The sequence below is a fragment of the Temnothorax curvispinosus genome, unplaced genomic scaffold (assembly GCF_003070985.1).
Source record: "Temnothorax curvispinosus isolate PA1 unplaced genomic scaffold, ASM307098v1 QBEX01007608.1, whole genome shotgun sequence".
NCBI lineage: Eukaryota > Metazoa > Arthropoda > Insecta > Hymenoptera > Formicidae > Temnothorax > Temnothorax curvispinosus.
The window spans coordinates 218145-236989 of NW_020217388.1; the positions used below are offsets into that span (position 1 = coordinate 218145).

Genomic DNA, 18845 nt, shown 5'->3' on the forward strand with positions numbered 1-18845 from the left:
GAGAGAGAGAGAGAGAGAGAGAGAGAGAGAGAGAGAGAGAGAGTGAGTTGAGTTTCAATTGTATCTACAGATATTCTTTAGAGAGCTGTACAAGTGTATGGTATTTCCATGAAGATACCTCTACCAATATAAGTTGCGTCCCTAAGGTTAATTGGATGTATATTCCTCTTTTTGGTTCAATAAAAAAAATGCGGGTATTTTTATTTTCACACAGAAAGAAACAAGTGTCAAATCAACACTGATATACTTGTATATACGAAAAAATATATAATCTTGAAATGAGATTATATTGCGTTAAACGAAAAAAACTTCAATTGTTTGAATGAAGTCATTTATATAGTTAAACGAAGTTCTATATGGTTCAATTAAGAAAAACAAGTTAAAATAAAAAGTTAAAATTCTTATAAGATTATATATTCTTACGTATATACAAGTATATATCAGTGTTGATTTGATACTTCTTTTTTTTCCTGTGCAGGACGCGTATTGTGAAACTTTTTCCAGAGAGATCGGAATGGATTTTGATGGAAATAGTATAGTTATTTCCTAAGTCGGTATTCATAGTCTGATCTTAAGATCATTTTAAGTGCTATCTCGAGACGCTATACGGTCATTTCACTGACTGGATAGAGTCTTAAGACTGCCTTTGACTAGACTTAAGACGATTTTAAATATGAAGTTTGACTATGGCCAGTATATTCATAGTCGGATCTTATATTTAAGACCATCCTAAGTACGATCTTAAGATGTTATGAACCTATTACAGAGCCGTATTAGCATCTTAAGATATTATTTGAGACGGTTTTGAAATAAGACTGTGAATATCGGCCTATATATATGAATACCGCCCTTGGTTTCTATTATATTTTCTAGAGAAAAGAGAATAATTCCAATCGGATCTATTTCGAAAAGTCCATAATACGTGTAGATTTCTTTTTGGTGTTATTAAATCTTCGGACAGAGCGGAGCTGACCACCGCATGCACAGCGGATTCAGATCAAACGTTACCTGCTAAAATGAGCATATCAAAAGGCAGAAAAACAATTGTGAAGGTCTACTCACAAAATAAGTATATTGTTGGGTTTCGAACCCTGCTACCGGCAAAAAATTAAAAACTAAATGTACGGCACAGTCTTAAATTATAATGGCTATAATGAGAAAGACCATTATACGAGCATTAATAGATGTTACGGAAAATTCATATCTAATTTTTATATGTTATTGTAACACATATATATTCCAACTATTCACTGTGCTCCGATCACAGCCGGACTTAATACACAGTTATCATTAGAACGTTAAAAAACCCTTCCATCCCCCCACAATTAAATCGACACGATTTAATTATTTAAAAAACTGTAAAGAATTTATTGCGAAAAATATCACCTCAGCCAGGGTTCGAACCTGGAACCTCCCTCATTCCGTGTAGGGCGTCGTACCAATTCGACCACAGAGGCATGTGGTAATATTTTTCGCAATAACCGGTTAATAATAGTTGTAAACACTAAGACGCATTGTAAGGTCAGTGTATATTAACAATAAGAAACTTAAATTATAATGTTAATACGTTAGTTCGAACATTGATACAGCTATTTCAAAATTTTTTTAAGGGAGAACAATTAAGCGATAACGATTTTCAGGTATTTATATCTATAATATATATGGTAATTCTTTAGAATAGGGCCTTTTCCGAATTTTGATATTTTCTTGCGGTTTTCTTGCTAAAAACCTTTGTTGTGACTCCGACAGTGATAATCAATCGGGGGAGCCCGAAAAATATGCACCCTACCTATTTTTTTTTTACCTATTTTTACTTTATTTTTGATAAATGTCTAGATTAAGGGCGCATACACTTTTCACGCGAACCGAGGTTCACGCACACCCCTCTTGTGCTTTCGGGGGAGGTGCGGTAGCCCCGAAATAGTTCACGCATACACTTTTCACGCGAACTGAGGTTCACGCACACCCCCCCCTGCTTTCGGGCCGGTGAACCTCGGTTCGCGTGAAAAGTGTATGCGTGAACTATTTCGGGGCTACCGCACCTCCCCCGAAAACACGGGGGGGGTGCGTGAACCTCGGTTCGCGTGGAAAGTGTATGCGTGAACTATTTCGGGACTACCGCACCTCCCCCGAAAGCACGGGGGGGTGTGCGTGAACCTCGGTTCGCGTGAAAAGTGTATGTGTGAACTATTTCGGGGCTACCGCACCTCCCCCGAAAGCAGGGGGAGTGTGCGTGAACCTCGGTTCGCGTGGAAAGTGTATGCGTGAACTTTTCATGCGTGGAAAGTTAATATGCGAGATGCCACATGGGTTAGATGACGCGCTTTAAACAGTTAAATACTTTTGAAGCGCGTCATCTAACCTACGTATTTTCCAAACTTTTTTTGTTAATAACTTTTTAACGAATAACGAGCGACGGCTAAAACCTTCTGAAGGTCACTTGGGGTCATGACCTTGACAACATATATCAAGGTCATTGAAATCGGTAAGGTCGCCCTTAATCTAGACATTTATCAAAAATAAAGTAAAAATAGGTTAAAAAAATAGGTAGGGTGCATATTTTTCGGTTTGCATATTTCTCCCCCGATTGATTATCACTGTCGGAGTCACAACAAAGGTTTTTACCAAGAAAACCGCAAGAAAATATCAAAATTCGGAAAAGACCCTATTCAGAAGATTTACCATATATACATATATTATAAAAGCGACTTCGGCCAAACTGCCGGTTAATTTAATCGGCGGTTAATCGATAGAATTGCTCAAAAATTAATAAGTCCATCCACGTTAATAAAAAAATACAGATGTCGCTTTAATTAAGTTAACCGGAAATAACTCAAAATTTTTCATTAGACGTACCTACATATATGCTTAGAGGCGCGCGTTTATCGTCGCCGACCGGGCGGTTTATCGTTTGGGTAGGATTTATCATCCGCGTCGGTTTACCGTCCGCGCACGTATCCCTCCGAGGCCTCGATTCAGATGTCACGACGTTTACGATGCGCGGTAAACAACCGCCGGTCGCGGTGAGCGGTCGTGATCGCTTCGCATTCTTCGCAAACGGACGGAAGGCGGGTTCGGCGGGTTGCAGGTTCATAGCTAGCTAGCTTCGTAACTTCATAGGCGGCCAGGCGGGTAGCGTCGCTCGGCTAGCGGTGGCGCGAGAGTACGATGACCCGACCCGTCTCCGTTGGCGCGTACGCTGGCTCGTCGCGCGTTTGCGTCGTAGTACGTCAAGGCAGATATTCCCTTTATCGCGCGTAGAAAGCGCGGCTCGGGAAGAAGACGAAGAAGGGAGGAGAAGAGCGTAGACGAGCGGCCGGCGGCGGGCGGTGGGCCGTGGGCCACTGCCAGAGAGCGGAGCGGCGGCCACTGCGCAGACGCCTATTTTGCTCGGTGGCATCACGCGGGGCGGGCGGAGTGGCGACGGACGCACGCTCGCGGGGCATGGCGCGGTGCGCGTTCTAGACTCTAGTAAACAAGTTGTGTGCGAGTCGCGCGGGGAATCTTGCGCCCCGACCGCGAGCCAGCCGAGCGCGAATATACTTATTTAACGACGCCGACCCCGCGTCTCGTGTCGCGCGCGACGACGCGGCACGCGTCGCCGTCGACCTCGCCAAGCGCGATCCTCCGCCGTTCCGTTACCGCCGTGGCGTACGCGGCTCCGACGGAATAAACAAACGGATCATCTCACGGACGGAGCGCGAGCCGATCCGACTCGCGCCTCTCTCGCGTGTTATGCGGACGCGCGCTCGCGAGTGCGAGTGGTGTTGGTGCTCGCGGAGAAAAGTGATCGCCACGGGGTTCACCAGCCGTCCCGGAATCTCTGACAACGGAGCGATCTTGGATCGTGCACGACCGAGGGTGCGAGGGTGCCGTCAGACGCCGAGTGATGACATCCCGCGACGCGTCTTAGGGCTTCCGACTAGACGCCGCCGCGCTGCTGCATCTCGGTAAGGGTTTCTCCTTTTTTTCTCTCTCTCTCTCTCTCTCTCTTTCTCTTTTCTTCTCGCCTAGCGTTTACACGCTTTTTCGTCAAACAACGCACGAGCAATTTGGCTATTATCGTCGCGAGCGGGCGACGGGGATCCCCGCTCCGACTGTGTCGCCGAAACGGATCTTTTTTTTTCCTCGTCCTCCGTCCATCTGCCTATTTATCTACCTCCGCCGCTCTCCTCTACCCAAAGGAGCTCCGAATCGCGTTTCTTCCCCCGCTCCGGCCTCGATAGAGAGAAGGAACGCGATCGGTGGCCGCGGGGTGGGGTGGCGGAGGGGCGGGAAAAGGCAGGAAGGCAAAAGTGTGCGCGAGGAACACGCGCGCGAGAGATTTTTTTTCGGAGCAACGCTTCGGCGCTCCTGGGCGTTGTTCCGCACGTCGTAGTCCTCGCCCGACGATGTGTAGCTCGAGCGTATGAGTCCTTTTCCACGAAACACGCATGCTTTCACCGGTGCTCGCGCGGCGCGGTGTGGCGCGGTGCGGCGACACGGGTATCAATGGCCTCCGAGACCGCCGTGAAAATTGCTCGTTTGCTCGCGAGAGGGGCGAGTAAGGGGCCTCGGTCGCCTCGGAGTAGCGGAGAGGAAGCGAGGCAGACCGGGTTCCACGTACGAGACTGTCGGTGACGATTTTTTTTTTTATTTTTTGAGGAACGGGGAGGGAGGGAAGGGGGGCCGCCTCGGCGATGTTTCTGCGAATTTCGGCGAGGTGAACGAGCGGTGGGGGCCCCCGGACACGGGTAAAAGGCCCCCGATGTCGCGGAGCGTCGATAGACGGAGAGCAGCGTGGCGACGGTTATATCGCGTCCCCGCGATATTTCTCTCTTTAGTCACTGACCTCGCGGCCGCTCGGCTAACCTCGTTCGTCGCCGCGCCGCGCCGTCGCGTCGCAAAAGAGCGAACGCGTCGCGACGACGTCGCCCCCCGAGAGTGCTCCGGACCCACGATTTCGGCTCGGCTCGTCTCGGCTCGCCTCGGCCCCTCGATTTCAGCTCGCGTCAAAGCACTCTCCTTCGCGAGCACCTTTGCGCTTTTCCCCCCGCGCGCGCACGATTGTCACAGATATTGGTCCTCCAGCGATTCGTCGTACTCGCTCGATTTATTTCGCCGCTTTTGATCCTCGAACTCGCGCCGGAGGATAAACAACGTACGTTTCCCCCGCCTTGCCCTTCTCTCGAATCCAATCTTCCGGAAAATCGGCCCGTCGGCCCTCGGCGCTCTTCCGCTCTTTCGGACGGCGCTTCGATTTGGTGTTACACATAAGTCCCGCGATTCCCTTTTCACGGAATTCCGCCGGCGGCCGGATTGATCCTCGCGAATCTCTATTTTTCTAACGATAAGCCGACGGAATACGTCTTGTTAGTATAGGAATTAGGAAACCCCGCCTCGCGTAATCACGGCGCGCCACATCGTCCGAAAATGGACGCCGTTCCTTCCCGCGATTATTTTGCGAGAGTTGGCGAACCGTGCTACGGCAGGAGGGTATCGATCGAACGTTCTAGTAGTTGATTTCTGATAAGAAATGTTTGATTGACTGCTGCGACGTACCCAATGCTTTTTTACTAGATATTGAATGAGCTATAGAGCTATACGTCGGCGACGTATCTGTTGGAAAAACAGCATTTTATTAAAAAAAAAAAAAAAAAAAAACATTCATTACGCACGAATTATTTTTTAACTCGAGAACGGATGCCTAATTTTTTTTTGCATAAACGGTCATCTGGGGCTATTTTTACACCTCAATTAAAAGTTATTGTTATTAATTACATCCCAGATAGCAATGATTTTCACGTCAGTTGTTTTTGGTCAGTCGTTACGTCAATTATCCTTTTATAATCACTTTTATAATAATGACGTAAAAATTAAATAAGTCACAGACCGATGATGTGTATATATGTGTATAGATTTACTCAACATTTTCCGAAAAAAGGAAGAAGAGATAAAAAAAAGTATTTAAAAAATGAAAGAAACACATTAAAATTACCGTGACATGAGCTTCTTTTTTATTAGGGTGTTCATAAGTAGCCCCAGGTGCTCGTTCTCGGGTTAAAGAGAAAGAGAGAAAGAGAGAGGAGAGACTGACTGACGGACGGACGCGTGCGTGATGATCCTTGAATGACGTCGGAATCGATACGATCGCATTCGGGAATTGAGATCATTTCCCGCGGCACATTATTTCGCGCGGCCGACACCGCATTGTTAAACGCCTTCTTATTAGGCCGCGGCGGTACGGAAAATAACCGCGTGGTAACGGTGGAACCGCATGAGTAACGACGACGTTTACGACGTCATAGACATCAGCGAGAAGTTGTTGCCTGGGGTGCCTTAACTAACGCGAAATCAGTAAAGTGTCCGGCGAGAGACGTTTTCAGCCTTGAAAAATATTCGTAAAAATGATATTGGATTATTTGACGGCTGACATTAACGGCAGGTTATTACCGCTGAGCCGCAATGCCTAACCCTTCCCTCTCTCTCTTCCCCCCTCTCCTCCCTCGCTCTTTCTCTTTCTCATTCGTGTTTTATTATTCCTATAAGCGCTGGCGGCTCGTTTTATCCTCGGGCATCGTCACAAATCACGGAAGGATGCCAATAATTTTTTTTGGTTTTTTGGTTTTTTGGCTTTTTTTAACTGTCAGACACGTTGATCCCGTCAAAAGCGAGCTCGTGGCTATTGTTTCGCATCGATAACGCGCGTCGAAAACGATTGTTGCCCTCCCGCTATTCCCGCGCCCGAGATACCACCCGACAATAAGGCAATCCTACCATTTCTACGAAATGACGACGATGTCTAGACTGGCCGCTCGCGTCGCCGTATCGTAATTGGATAGCTTGTTCGTTCTCCCGAGCAAAAGTACTACGCCAACGATGGCACGGAATGTCACCGCTGGCGCTGTTGCGCTATTAACGCGTACCAAGGGCACATGCGCCCAATAGAACGATTGGCCGGCATTGTTATGCTAAGGGGGGAACTCGCAGCACCGAATATCGCGCGCGCGCGTGCGTCGACATTTTGGGCGCTTCGCAATCGAGAAAAATTGACCGATCGGAATCTCTCCGCCGAATCTCGAAAACGAATTAAATATACAAAAATCAATCCTGAAAAGAAAATAAAAAAATTAAAGCGGCGGACGTCTCTCGTCGACGGCGCAAAGCGAGAGCGCGAATAATTTCAACAGCTAATTTCCCTCGGGTATCGACGATCGCTCAAGATTGTTACGAGCTGTCGATATAAAGCTGAAATCGTGGGTTTCCATGGTGCTTCTCGGCGCATTCTCGCCGAGGCAACGAGATGCATCTCTCTCTCTGCATCTCGCGCGTCCCGCTTTACGCGCTGTTGCAATCTCTTTACAAATATATTCCGCAGAACGTAAAACCGCCCGCGTCGCCGCCGCTGCTCGTCGCGCTGCTCCTTTTCGACTTTCCGAGGTAGCCGGTTTTTCTTATCATAATTACATGTTGCGCGCGCGTGTCCTTGTCCGCTTTTACGGAATTTCGACTTTCTATTCGAACGCGCGTACTCGTTTGGCGGTAGGAAATGTAATTATCTCCAGGGATATCTCCGTAGAGAATAAACTCGGTGCGAGCGTGTCGAGGCACGGCTACGTAGCGCGAACGGTTACTTAAAGATTGGATCTTAATTCGCTCGCTAATTCGTTAATTGGTTCGCATTACCGTCGACTAACTTGTCAATCGTGCCACCTATGACGATGGTTTTGTTCTAACGAGAGATTGCGCGGGCGAGAGAGCGTTGTTTTGCAATAACCGCGCACGTAAATACGCCGCGACACATTAGCGATTGCAATTAGTGTTATTTTAGCGTGTATTATCGTGCAGTTAAGACGAGATTGGCACGTGGAGCAAAGAAAAATCGATGCTTCAAACTTTGGCACGGTAATTAGGTCGTTTACTCAAGAAAAGAGAAAACGCTCTCCAGATCGTATAATATAACGTAATATTTCATAATAATTAACAGTTAGAGAATACTAAAGTAATAAAAGAGAAAAGGGAATTTCTCTTTCGCTTTCTCCGTTTGCGGAAAAATAAGGTTTTTCTAGGGGGGGGGGGGGAATCGGGGCAGTTCCATTTTGGAGCATCATATTTTTTCATATTTTTTCATGACGCTCTATATTTCGTCTTTATCGCCGGCTAATCTGCGATTCTGCGTTAACTGCGTAGGTTTGAATACAATTAACCCGGTTCGCGTTTATCGAGGTGCTCGTTCCTCGATAACTCGCGCTTAGCCGAAGACTTAGCGGGCCGCGCTTCTCTCAACTAAAGACGCTTTACGTGAGGCGAAGGTTTCCAAATACTAATTCGGCCGATGCTAAATCAGCGTTTTCACGCAAGAGCCACTCCGTTCGTTCGTGTCGTGCCGCCGACATTGTGCGCGCGCGCGTCTCGCATGCTTGCATCTCGATCGTTGTGCCCGTTTTACCTACATAGATGCCGGAACGTAAACCGCATTCCGTGCAACGCGTTAACCAGACGTCCTGAGAGTGTAACGCGACGAGTGGCTCTCTCCCGGTTTTCGAGACGTTGGGCGTTGTAACGACGAGAAGCAACGCCGGTGAAGCAGCAACGACGTCACCCTTCTTCCATCGAAGTTGTTAAATACGCAAACTGCTCTAATGGTGTGCAAGCGATTTACGTACACGTGTTCGCACGTACGTATATATGTGTAATGTGTGTACGCGCGCTCGCGTGCGCGCATGTGTGTTTGCTGCACGTACTTTCCAGGAACTATATTTCACTTGAGCCGCATGTGTGCACCTTGGAAACGCTGCGCGGATCTAAAACCACCCGCGCATTTCACCGACCGCTATATCGAGACCGAGATCCAACATGATTGTTAACGCTATAATGGTTGTCGTTTGTCGTTGATGAATTCTTTAGCTAAGGCCATCGACTAATAGCTTTCTTCATTTTCCTTTTATTGATACGAGAGAATATAGCATTTTTATCCACATTTTTTTCTCATCATTTCACGTCGTTCTTTTTTCACTAAAGATGTACGAACTACTCGAATACGAACTATTCGAAAATTTTGAATTTAGATGAATCGAATACGAATCATATATATTTTTTATATCAATTTTATGAAATCATATTTCCCGTTAATAAACAAAAATATGATTTTGTTAATAGGTGCATTCAATGAGTGCATTTAGTATTATAACCGCTCACTGAGCGGCTATAAGTAGCAGTCCAAAAGTTCAATTCTAATTTTTTACATGCCCTATGACCCTATCAAATTATAAATAAAAATTTGAATATGCGTAAAAAAATAGTAAGCTATGACTATTGATAACAAAATAAACTATATTATTTTATTTTAATTTCTATGTATGTAATTGGATAACGTTATTGAGTATTACGCGTAAGAGTATTTTATAACTTATGATTTTTCGCCTAATTGCTTCAGTTACTGCGACATTAAATAAAGTGTATTTTAATAGCTTTATATTAAATATTGCTTTCTCATAGAGGAAGCTTTGTTTTCGTAAACCTCGTGTATGGACCTTTGATCGCGTGTAAAGTTAGGTCTAATCAACCGAATATTAAAGAATTATATATGAAATATGGGTAAAAAATACCGGAGAAAAAAAAATGGTTTTTTTAGTTTTTGATACCAATGTGTTCAAAAACGTTGAAAAATCGCATTAAAAAAATTTCCGTGTGTGTGTGTGTGTGCGTGCGTGCGTGTACGTTTTTTACTGAAATTTCTAATACAACTCAAGAACCAATCAACCAAATCTTAAAGAATTATACATGAAATAGGGGTAGACAAGATCGGAGAAAAATTGTTTTTTTAGTTTTCGATGCCAATGTATTCAGAATGTTCTAAAACGTCGAAAAATTGCATTTAAAAAATGTCCGTGTGTGTGTGTGTGTACGCTTTTTACCGACAACTCAAGAACCAATCAACCAAATCTTAAAGAATGATATATGAAATAGGGGTAGAAAAAACTAAAGAATGTAATAGAATTAGAAAGATTGTTAATAATAAAAGGGTTAACGATTTCTGTATTAAAAAAACTTGCGTGATTGCTCTAATTTCCGCAAATTTTATGGATAGAGCATCATTAAAGTAAGTTGGTATTGAATTTGGCGAAGATCGGTGAAGGGGTTACCGATTTCTGGATACAGATTCCGCAAATTTTGAGATATCAGGTTATTTCTAACTCTATTATATTCTTCAGTCTTTTTTACTCCTATTTCATGTATAATTCTTTAAGATTTGGTTGATTAGACATAGCTTTATACGCGATCAAAGGTCCATATGCGAAGTCCATATATGGACCATGTAGCCTGAACTCCCAAAGTCAACATCGATTTGACATTGCATCAATTGTAAAACCCTACTTGTGCGACTAAGCTGACCCTTTTTCAATTCATGAATAGGTTAAAATTAAAAAGTGTGCAAATTAGAAACTTGCACATTGCTTCCTCATTATTACAGATCGCTACCATTACTCCTATTTTATTTCGCTCATAAAGCTTTCTCTATGAGGATGTCAAACTAATAAATACTAATAATTATGCATCAAATAAAATACACACAGAAAAATATAAACTACCTGCAAGTTAATATTACTTGATTCAAGTATTTGATAAGTTCATATATGAGCAAATCTACCATAAAGTCGTCATAAGTATCACATTTACTCAAAACATATTCTAGATCTTAGCAAGTTTAGTACTTGAAACAAGAATATTAAATTAATACGAATATTTTGTTTACTTACAATGTAGAGTCCACGGAAGAGAAGCATATACTTCAATAAAGATATTACATTTTCTTGAGAGAAGTTTATCCGTTATTTGAATCAAGTAAAAATTTTATTCATCTAGAATAATCGTTTACTTCAAAAAAGAATTTGTATTCTTGATGATTACAATTAATATTATTTTTATTTTTTTAATTTTCTTTAATTCTTTAGTTCCTAAGTGGAATGTAGGTTAGGAGGTTTTCGTGCGCTGTGCGGAGGGGTAGTACTTACAGTTTAGAATATAAAAATTCCTGTCCTCAGGTGGACTTGAACCAGGTTCCTCGTGGTTATGAGTCTGACACTTTATCACTAGGCCACATCTCTGATTATATTCTTAGTGTTGCAGTATCTAGTTTTCACAGAAGTAATTTATTGATTTCAAGTATTTCATATTCTTACTTAAAGAATCAGTAAATATTCAAATCAAGCTTATGTGGCTTCTTAGATAAAGTTTACAGAATATACTTGAAATTAATGAATCACTTCTGTCAAAACTAGATACTGCAGCACTAAAAATATAATCAGAGATGTGGCCTAGTGATAAAGTATCAGACTCATAACCACGAGGAACCGGGTTCAAGTCCACCTGATGACAGAAATTTCAATATTCTAAACTGTATCCCTCCGGACCGCGCACGAAAACCTCCTAACCTAGAAGAATGTCGTTCTACAGCCAAGTATTTCATATTCTTACCTAAAAAATCAGTAAATATTCAAATCAAGTTTATGTTGCTTTTCTTAGATAAAGTTTCGGAATATACTTGAAAGAAGAATAAATTCTTCTTTTAAGCACATGATGATAAGCTTTTCTAATACTTATGATGAGTATATTAAGAAACTAATATTAAGAAAATATTCTTTGTTAAAGAAAACTGTTACTCAAACCAAATAAAATAAAATGAGTAATTGCTTTTCTTGGCTATAGAACGATATTTTTCTGTGTGTACAAGCTTTCTCATAAGAGGAGCTTCGTGAGCGAAATAAAATAGGAGCAATGATAGCGATCTGTAATGATGAGGAAGCAACGTGCAAGTTTCTAATTTGCACACTTTTTAAATATATTTTTTGCTTTAAAAAGAATTTATATTATACAATTAATATTATTTGTCCGCATTAAAATATTCTCTTATTATCTACGTGTTAAAATTCAATCTAATTATATTGTGAATTAAAAATTACATTTTAATGAAAGTATTCGATTCGCTTTCATTCATGAATAAAATTTTGTGGATTCGATTTGATTCGGTTCAAATTCGAATTCGAAGGAGATAATAAAATTTGATTCGATTCGGCAAAAAAATCCTTGATTCTCACATCTCGATTTTTTACATCTCTATTTTAAAGTTTCGCTTCAAGGCCCCCGCACAATCAAAAATATAAGTAACAGATATTAGCGATTAAGAATAAAAAATCAGGAATAAAGCTGGTGTAACATATTAATACTAGGTTAAAAAATCTATTGCCTGTGTTATTCCCTGTTTCTGTTGCCTGTGTTTTTCATCGTGCGTCCAGCTTTATTCCTGATTCTTTAGTCCTAATCGCTAATATCTGTTCCTTGTTCCTTATATTTTTCATTGTGCCGGGGCCTTTTAAAGTGATTGTCTTTTCTCTCATCTATCTCTCTCCTGTATATTTCCTTCTTGCTTGTTTTTCGTTTTTTTTCCATTGCCCCAGGTTCTAAACGATGCGGTTGTGCGCTATCTTCCAATATCCTTCGAACGTAGATACTCTGTACTTAGACAAGAAGATAGCTACAAGTACCTGTATCTTCCTCGCTAATAAACTAGCGGATTATCGCCTCTCGAACGTTTGCCGTTCATTTCTCGCTATTCTTCCCCCTCCCTCTCTATTCTCCGCGATGTACCTTCCGCGCATTGCCTTCCCGTTCAACGATCGTGCGCGATATGCCGAACGGTCGAATCTGCCAGGTATCTCAGTCGACATTCTTGCATTATCGTTGAGTCATGCTTTGCTTCGAGTCATGCTCAGGCATTCGGCCGTTGAATAGAAGTCTCAGAGAGCTTCGCTGAATAGGTTTTCAGAAGTGCGTTATCGAATAAATACGCACTTGGCGAGCGCGTGCGTCGTGCATATCTATAGAAAATAAGCATAAACATGAAATGTAGCTTTTGTACGATGTTAGTCTTATAAGACGGCGTATAGCGATTTTAATGAGCGAGGGGATGTTAGCTATACGAAATTCTTCCATTGATCATCGCGCGCACAATAGAGAAGGCTCGATCGGCCTTCCGGCCTCACCGTTGGATGGCGGCTCCATGATCCCTATGCTGCTCTCCGTCGAAATTGCGTCATTCTCCTAAGACCGTTGTTGAAATTTGTCAGCGAAGACGAATTCCTTTTACTTACAATCGTTCGCGACGTCGTATCATTTTCCGCAAAAAAGCATCGTTGCGATACTTCGTATTTCGCGTGCATTTATTATCATAAAATATTTACTTTTTTTCAAAAATACGAGACATATTGAAGATGTTTTCACTTTTTATTATACTTTTCCTGATTTCCATCTACTGTTCGCGAAAAAAGAAATTGATTACGCGGAAAGAGATTCGACCGACCTAATCGCGGGTTGTCTAGAAGCGACGACGAGTGGCGGCAGCGGTGGCGGCGGCGGGCGGGGTCCGTCCTTTCCTTACTGCGCACATTTTCTTACCCCTCCGCGTTCGACCCCCGACCGACGACGCCGCGACGCCCCGCGTCGCGGCGCGGTGGGTTAGTTCGCATCGCGAAAAAGGTGGCGGCGCATGCTGTCCTTGTTATCGTAACGCGACCACCTCGCGTTCGCTCGATCAAGCACCTATTAGCGGCCAACATCATCCGCATATGTGTGCGCGTGTGTACGTGCACGGGGCACGGCGTGCGTGGACGACGACGTATTACGCACCGGCGTACATAATGTACCACGCGTTGCAACGACGCACGGTTAACGTCCAGCCGACACGAGGCTGCCGTGCCCGCGGCCACTTGGACAGCGACGACGGGGACAGCGACCCTTCGCCGCGTACCTCGAGCGCGACATCCGATAGCACGTCGCTCGATGTAGGTATTAGATAAGATGACTCGCGGGCGGACGCGCGCTTTTCCCCTTCTACGCCTCGCGATATGCGGCCGCTCGATGCGTAAGTGAATCCTGCGGTGACCGACATTTTTGTATCGCGTCGCGATAACGCGCGGGCGCGTAAGGATGAAATTCGTGCTTCGCCCTCTAGGCCGGTTCTACAATCAGTTGTATGTCGGAACGCAGCCGATGGTCCAATGAGGAATTCGTCTTTGAAAAAGAAATTTTCTCATTGGATCATCGGCTGCGTTCCGACATCCAACTACGACATACGACTGATTGTAGACCGGGCCTTAACGCGCGCGTCTGGACATTGACTTCCACGAGATTTAATCTGAAATGGAGCGTATCTCTCGAACAAACGTACGAACGAACGAACGAACAATCGTACCTTGATATCGAATTAGCAATAATTAAAACGGCTTTATTGACGTCAATAAGCGTTATCGCGCGCTCGTTCGTGCGTGACGGCAAGTTATCGAATCGTAAAGTTCGCGATTGATTCCAGTTATCTCACGAAAAATATTGTTTTCACACTGATACACACCGGGATTGTGTCGAGGGTATCGCGGCTGCGCGTCGGAATTGGTCATTATGGCTCTTGACCGTAGGGTAACTCTCGGAGTAACGAAAAACGCTTCCGCGGAGCCTGTCTTCATCGAACGGAGATTCCCAGTTATCGTGGTACAGCCGAGCCGTCCCGTCCTACGCGCGCCTTACGTTCATCATGTATATTCTCGGCTGTATAGCCGATATCGTAATAGGTTTTCCCTAGAACTCTCCGTGCGTCGGATTAGACGATCGGAGCCTTGAAGCAGCTGTGGTTAGAATAGAAGACGCGCGCGGCATTGTGACGGAAACTCGGAAATCCATTGCATCGTCCGAGTTTCCCCGGCGATAATAAATTTTACCTCGAGAATGGGAAGGTGTAGATAGACGCGCGAGAGCCGCTCATCTCTGTCGATACCCCGGGGGAAATATCGCTTCTTTCGCGCTTCTCTCGTCCGCGCGTATTTTCCATTCGCGCTTAAAATTCTATTCACCCCCCCCCCCCCCCCCCCCCCCAAGCTCTGGATGCAACTGTAAAAATATCTTCCGTTTATCTCAATTTCTCTCGTCGATATTTATTTATCGAGCGGGTTCCAACAGCCGCGTATGTTTTCGTCCGAGAGTGACTTTTCGTTTTTACACACGTGTACAGTGTATATACGCGGTATGACCGGTAGTAGCCGCCTTATAGCCAGTCGGGCAGTCCCAACGTGCTCGTTAAGCATTACCTCGCGCATTCCGATCCACGTTAGATCCGCTTTCTAACGGCTTTCCGCGTGTCGGCGAGTAATCTCGCGGCGCAATATCGCGGTGTTATGCGGAATATTATGCGATTTCCTCCATTCGACCAGATCGGCATCCAAATTATCTCGTTTCAATTCGTTTCGTGTCGCGCTTTACGAAGAGCCTAATCTGCAGACGGCCGTGTATCACCTAAGAAGAACCATTATTCGGAGAAGAATTCGATAAATCTTTTCTCATTCAATCTTTATCTTTTCTGGCTATCCGCTATTATCTAATATAAACGTGATGCGATCTGGCAGCCAAAAAGTTATCTGACCTGACATAAAATTACTCGGCACGCCCACGCGAATGTCGTATAACGTAACGTGTCGTGACTCTCGGGCGCGTAAGCCTCGAACTCGTGAGAATTTTGGCATTGTTTCACTCTTTGCTCTCTGCTTTTATGCGCGTCAAAATGGCACGCTGTGTCGCCGCCGCCGCCGCGGCCGAAGGTCGGCGTGTAAAACGCGCGGAAGATCGGAGGGATCGATCGATCGCGTTTGTAATGTAGGATTCGACGTAGTTACTCCGTCGTCCGCCTATAGCCTTATCGTGGAACACATGCGAAAATCATCTTATTGAGCGCGCGAATCGTATTATTAGGCCACGGCAAGTGGCGGGAGTTTTATAGAGCGGGGTTTTCGCGCGGCTAGGCATGTGGCAATGTTTTGGCTCGCATCGATCGTCCACCCCTTATACTGCGGCGTAGTATAGCTTCCTTGCCTTCCCGCTACTTGCCCTCCCTCGTCCAATCCACCCACGCCCTGGTTCAGTCAACTACCCTCGGCTAGCAGCGATTCTCAATTGTCAGGTGCGAAATTGTTCGCGTCCCGCCGAAGAAGGTCGACTCTTATCGCGTAGACGTACTCGATGCTCGACTGACGTAATTCCGATTTTACTTCGTAATCGTGTCGCTGCTACAAGAACAAGTCAAAATTAGCCGCTGACGCCATATCGTTCTGGCGGGCTCTGGAACGCATTAATTTCATGGCACTGCTCTGGAGGTATAACATTCGGAATGCTGTGCACAGTGTTTGTTTTACGACATGTACATAAATAACAAATAAATGCATAAAACGTTTAATTACGATACAGCGCGGAATGAAGAGAACCACGACAATAGTTATTGTATATAATGTTACATGTATATCTTGGTACCTTCGCGAGCACGTAATTTCGTGGAAAATTGCGAGAAAATTGCTTGTAAAATTCATGGATTGGTTACGGTATAATTATTAGCAAGTCAATTGTCATTCCTACAAACGCAAAAAATACATGTTACATTATTGTGTTAATTATCACATTTAAATCTAACTTGCAAGCGGTACTAAAAAAAAGTAGATGTTACGTCGATCGCGTGTCATGTTTATCGCATCGTAATCTAATAATTATATATGCCAGTTTTATAATTCTCGTTATGAATACTTATGAATGCGACTGAATAAATCGATGTCGTTACACTCTCAAAGATTAAAAAAAAACTATTTATATATAACTTGAAAGACTTGATAGTCATTAGAGTGGAATCGTGAAAAAAATCAGTTTTTTTTTGTTGCATGGGATTTTTTCGAAAGCGCAAAAATCATGGAAATTTAGTAGAAAATCGTTGCACTCTCTTTTGACGTATACGTGAAGTGCGTAATTTTGTTTGGACAGTGATAAAGGTAGCCGTGTTTGTGTCGCTTCTCGAGAATGATGTTATATCTCATTGCGCTGGCTTTATCGGCTGCGGCACTACAGATTAGGTTAGTTACTGCCTCCGAGATGTTTGCTAAAACGTATTTTTATTTGAGAATGGTGTTTTGAGAAACATCGCGACGTATGTAATCATAATCAATCCTTAAAAAAAATATCTCTGATGCCATATTGATAGCACGATGACAGCAATAGCGTCGCACGACCTTCGGACTGCCGCGCCGCGCCGCGCGAAGGAAGCGTCACGTTTCGAACATCGCGCGATAACGTTTGGTATACGAAGATATTCTGCATACAGTTATTCCGCTTGATGTAATCTTGCTTAGAAACAAGTTCTCGTACAGTTATGTCACTGAAAAAAAAAGAAATTAATTTGCTTGGATTTAATTTGCTACAGCTAATTGACATTGATAAAACCGCTTATTTTGTTACTTTTAGAAAATTGCTGAGTTCGAAAATAACGAAAATAATCTCGACATGAGACGAAAATAAGTGAGTATGATAATATAGACGATATTAATTCCCTATCTCGATACGTTTGATTCATCGTTTAGAAAGCTATGCTGCTCGATCGTCATTTGATGACACAGCGTCGTGATACGACAAGCAGCAGGGACAAACACATTCTTCGGTCATATTAGATGACGATATCTCCCATAATGAATAAGAACGCGAACGCGTGCGATAAAAGAATCAGCTGGAAAGAAGTCGATGCGAAAAAATGGCAAGCGAGCCTTATCAGCCGAGCTTAAATCAGCAGGAGACGCAATGTCGTTGCATGTGTCTAAACGATTTAATATCGGCGGGATCACAGGGGGGGGGGGGGAGGAGAGAGAATTAGAAGTGACTTTGGTTGTGAGCGATATCTGGAGCGCAATGATTTCAGCGGTAATTATATGGGCTGTATCAAGCTGACGGGGCCGACATCGAGCAGCAATGCTGCGAATAAACAGCAAGGATGAAACCGCAAACGCGAGTGTCGCGGTCGTACTACAACGTAAGTCGGCGCGAGCGTACGCCGTTCGCGTCCTCGGATTGGCCGGAGATAGCACGACGAATGCGAACGAGTCTGCGAATCGTGTCGTGCAGCAGGGAACGGGGTCGATCGAGCATCTCCTTCCATTCAGTTTGTCCTCGTGGAAGGGACGGAGAGTGCCGATGAAGAGGCAAAAACGCCAGCGCGGCGACGGCGGCGTGGCATTCGGCGCGGCGGACGACGATGAGAACAAAAGCACCGCTTAACGAGGAAGGAAGATAAGCGACTTGGCGCGTTATGAAACGCGCCTTTAAACGAACGCGAGGAGAGAGACGCGCTATCGCCCTTGACTGCGTATCCAGATAGCAAGGAGAATTAAAAAAGAACTCTTTCTGAATTCCCGAATTATGAAATAAATTCTTTTTTCGTATAATTTCTGCTCTAAAAAGACTTAAGAGTTCAAAAGGAATTAATTTCTATGTCACCAATTCTGAATCCTTCAGATACCAAAAGAATTATTTTTCTGTTCCATAAGCACTCGCAATAAATTCGAAATTATGCTCAGATACTATTCCAATGGAGCTTTATCTGAGCACCATTTTGTATTTGAAGAAAAATGAAAAAAAGGATTTAGCAAAAATCTTCTGATCCAGTTTCTGTATTAGAAAGAATGTACCCAGTAAGCAAGAAACGTCAAGAAACATTGATACGAAGGAAACAATGAAATTAATGTTAAAACATTGCTGTAATGTAGTTAAAATGTTTCTTGGTATTTCTTGCTTACTGGGTAAAATGTAACTAGTGCATTTTGCCATCTCTGCACTATATGATTTAATATGATATCGGAGGTATCACGAAAAATATTAGAGCCAAGTGTCTCGCAGGTTCGTCTTTTATCTTAGCGCGTGAGGATTTTTGCTTACGAGAAGGTATACTGGCCTACTGGCGCATGTAGCCACCTCTGTGAAGTTAGCACCCCATCTTTAAAAAAATCATTTTTTTC

General features: G+C 43.8%; 1 protein-coding gene across 2 annotated transcripts in view; it reads left to right on the top strand.

The window, feature by feature from the left end:
• The first annotated feature begins 3592 nt into the window (after positions 1-3592).
• The window catches only part of LOC112457197 (insulin-like receptor), a 57890-nt gene continuing 42637 nt past the window's right edge, over positions 3593-18845 (top strand). The window contains exon 1 of one of the 2 annotated variants that reach the window (XM_025020121.1): positions 3593-3950. The gene's annotated coding sequence lies outside the window, so the exon portion shown is untranslated. Of the gene's footprint in view, positions 3951-13511; positions 13821-18845 lie in introns of those variants that run through there. The other variant, XM_025020122.1, reaches the window with a different exon arrangement.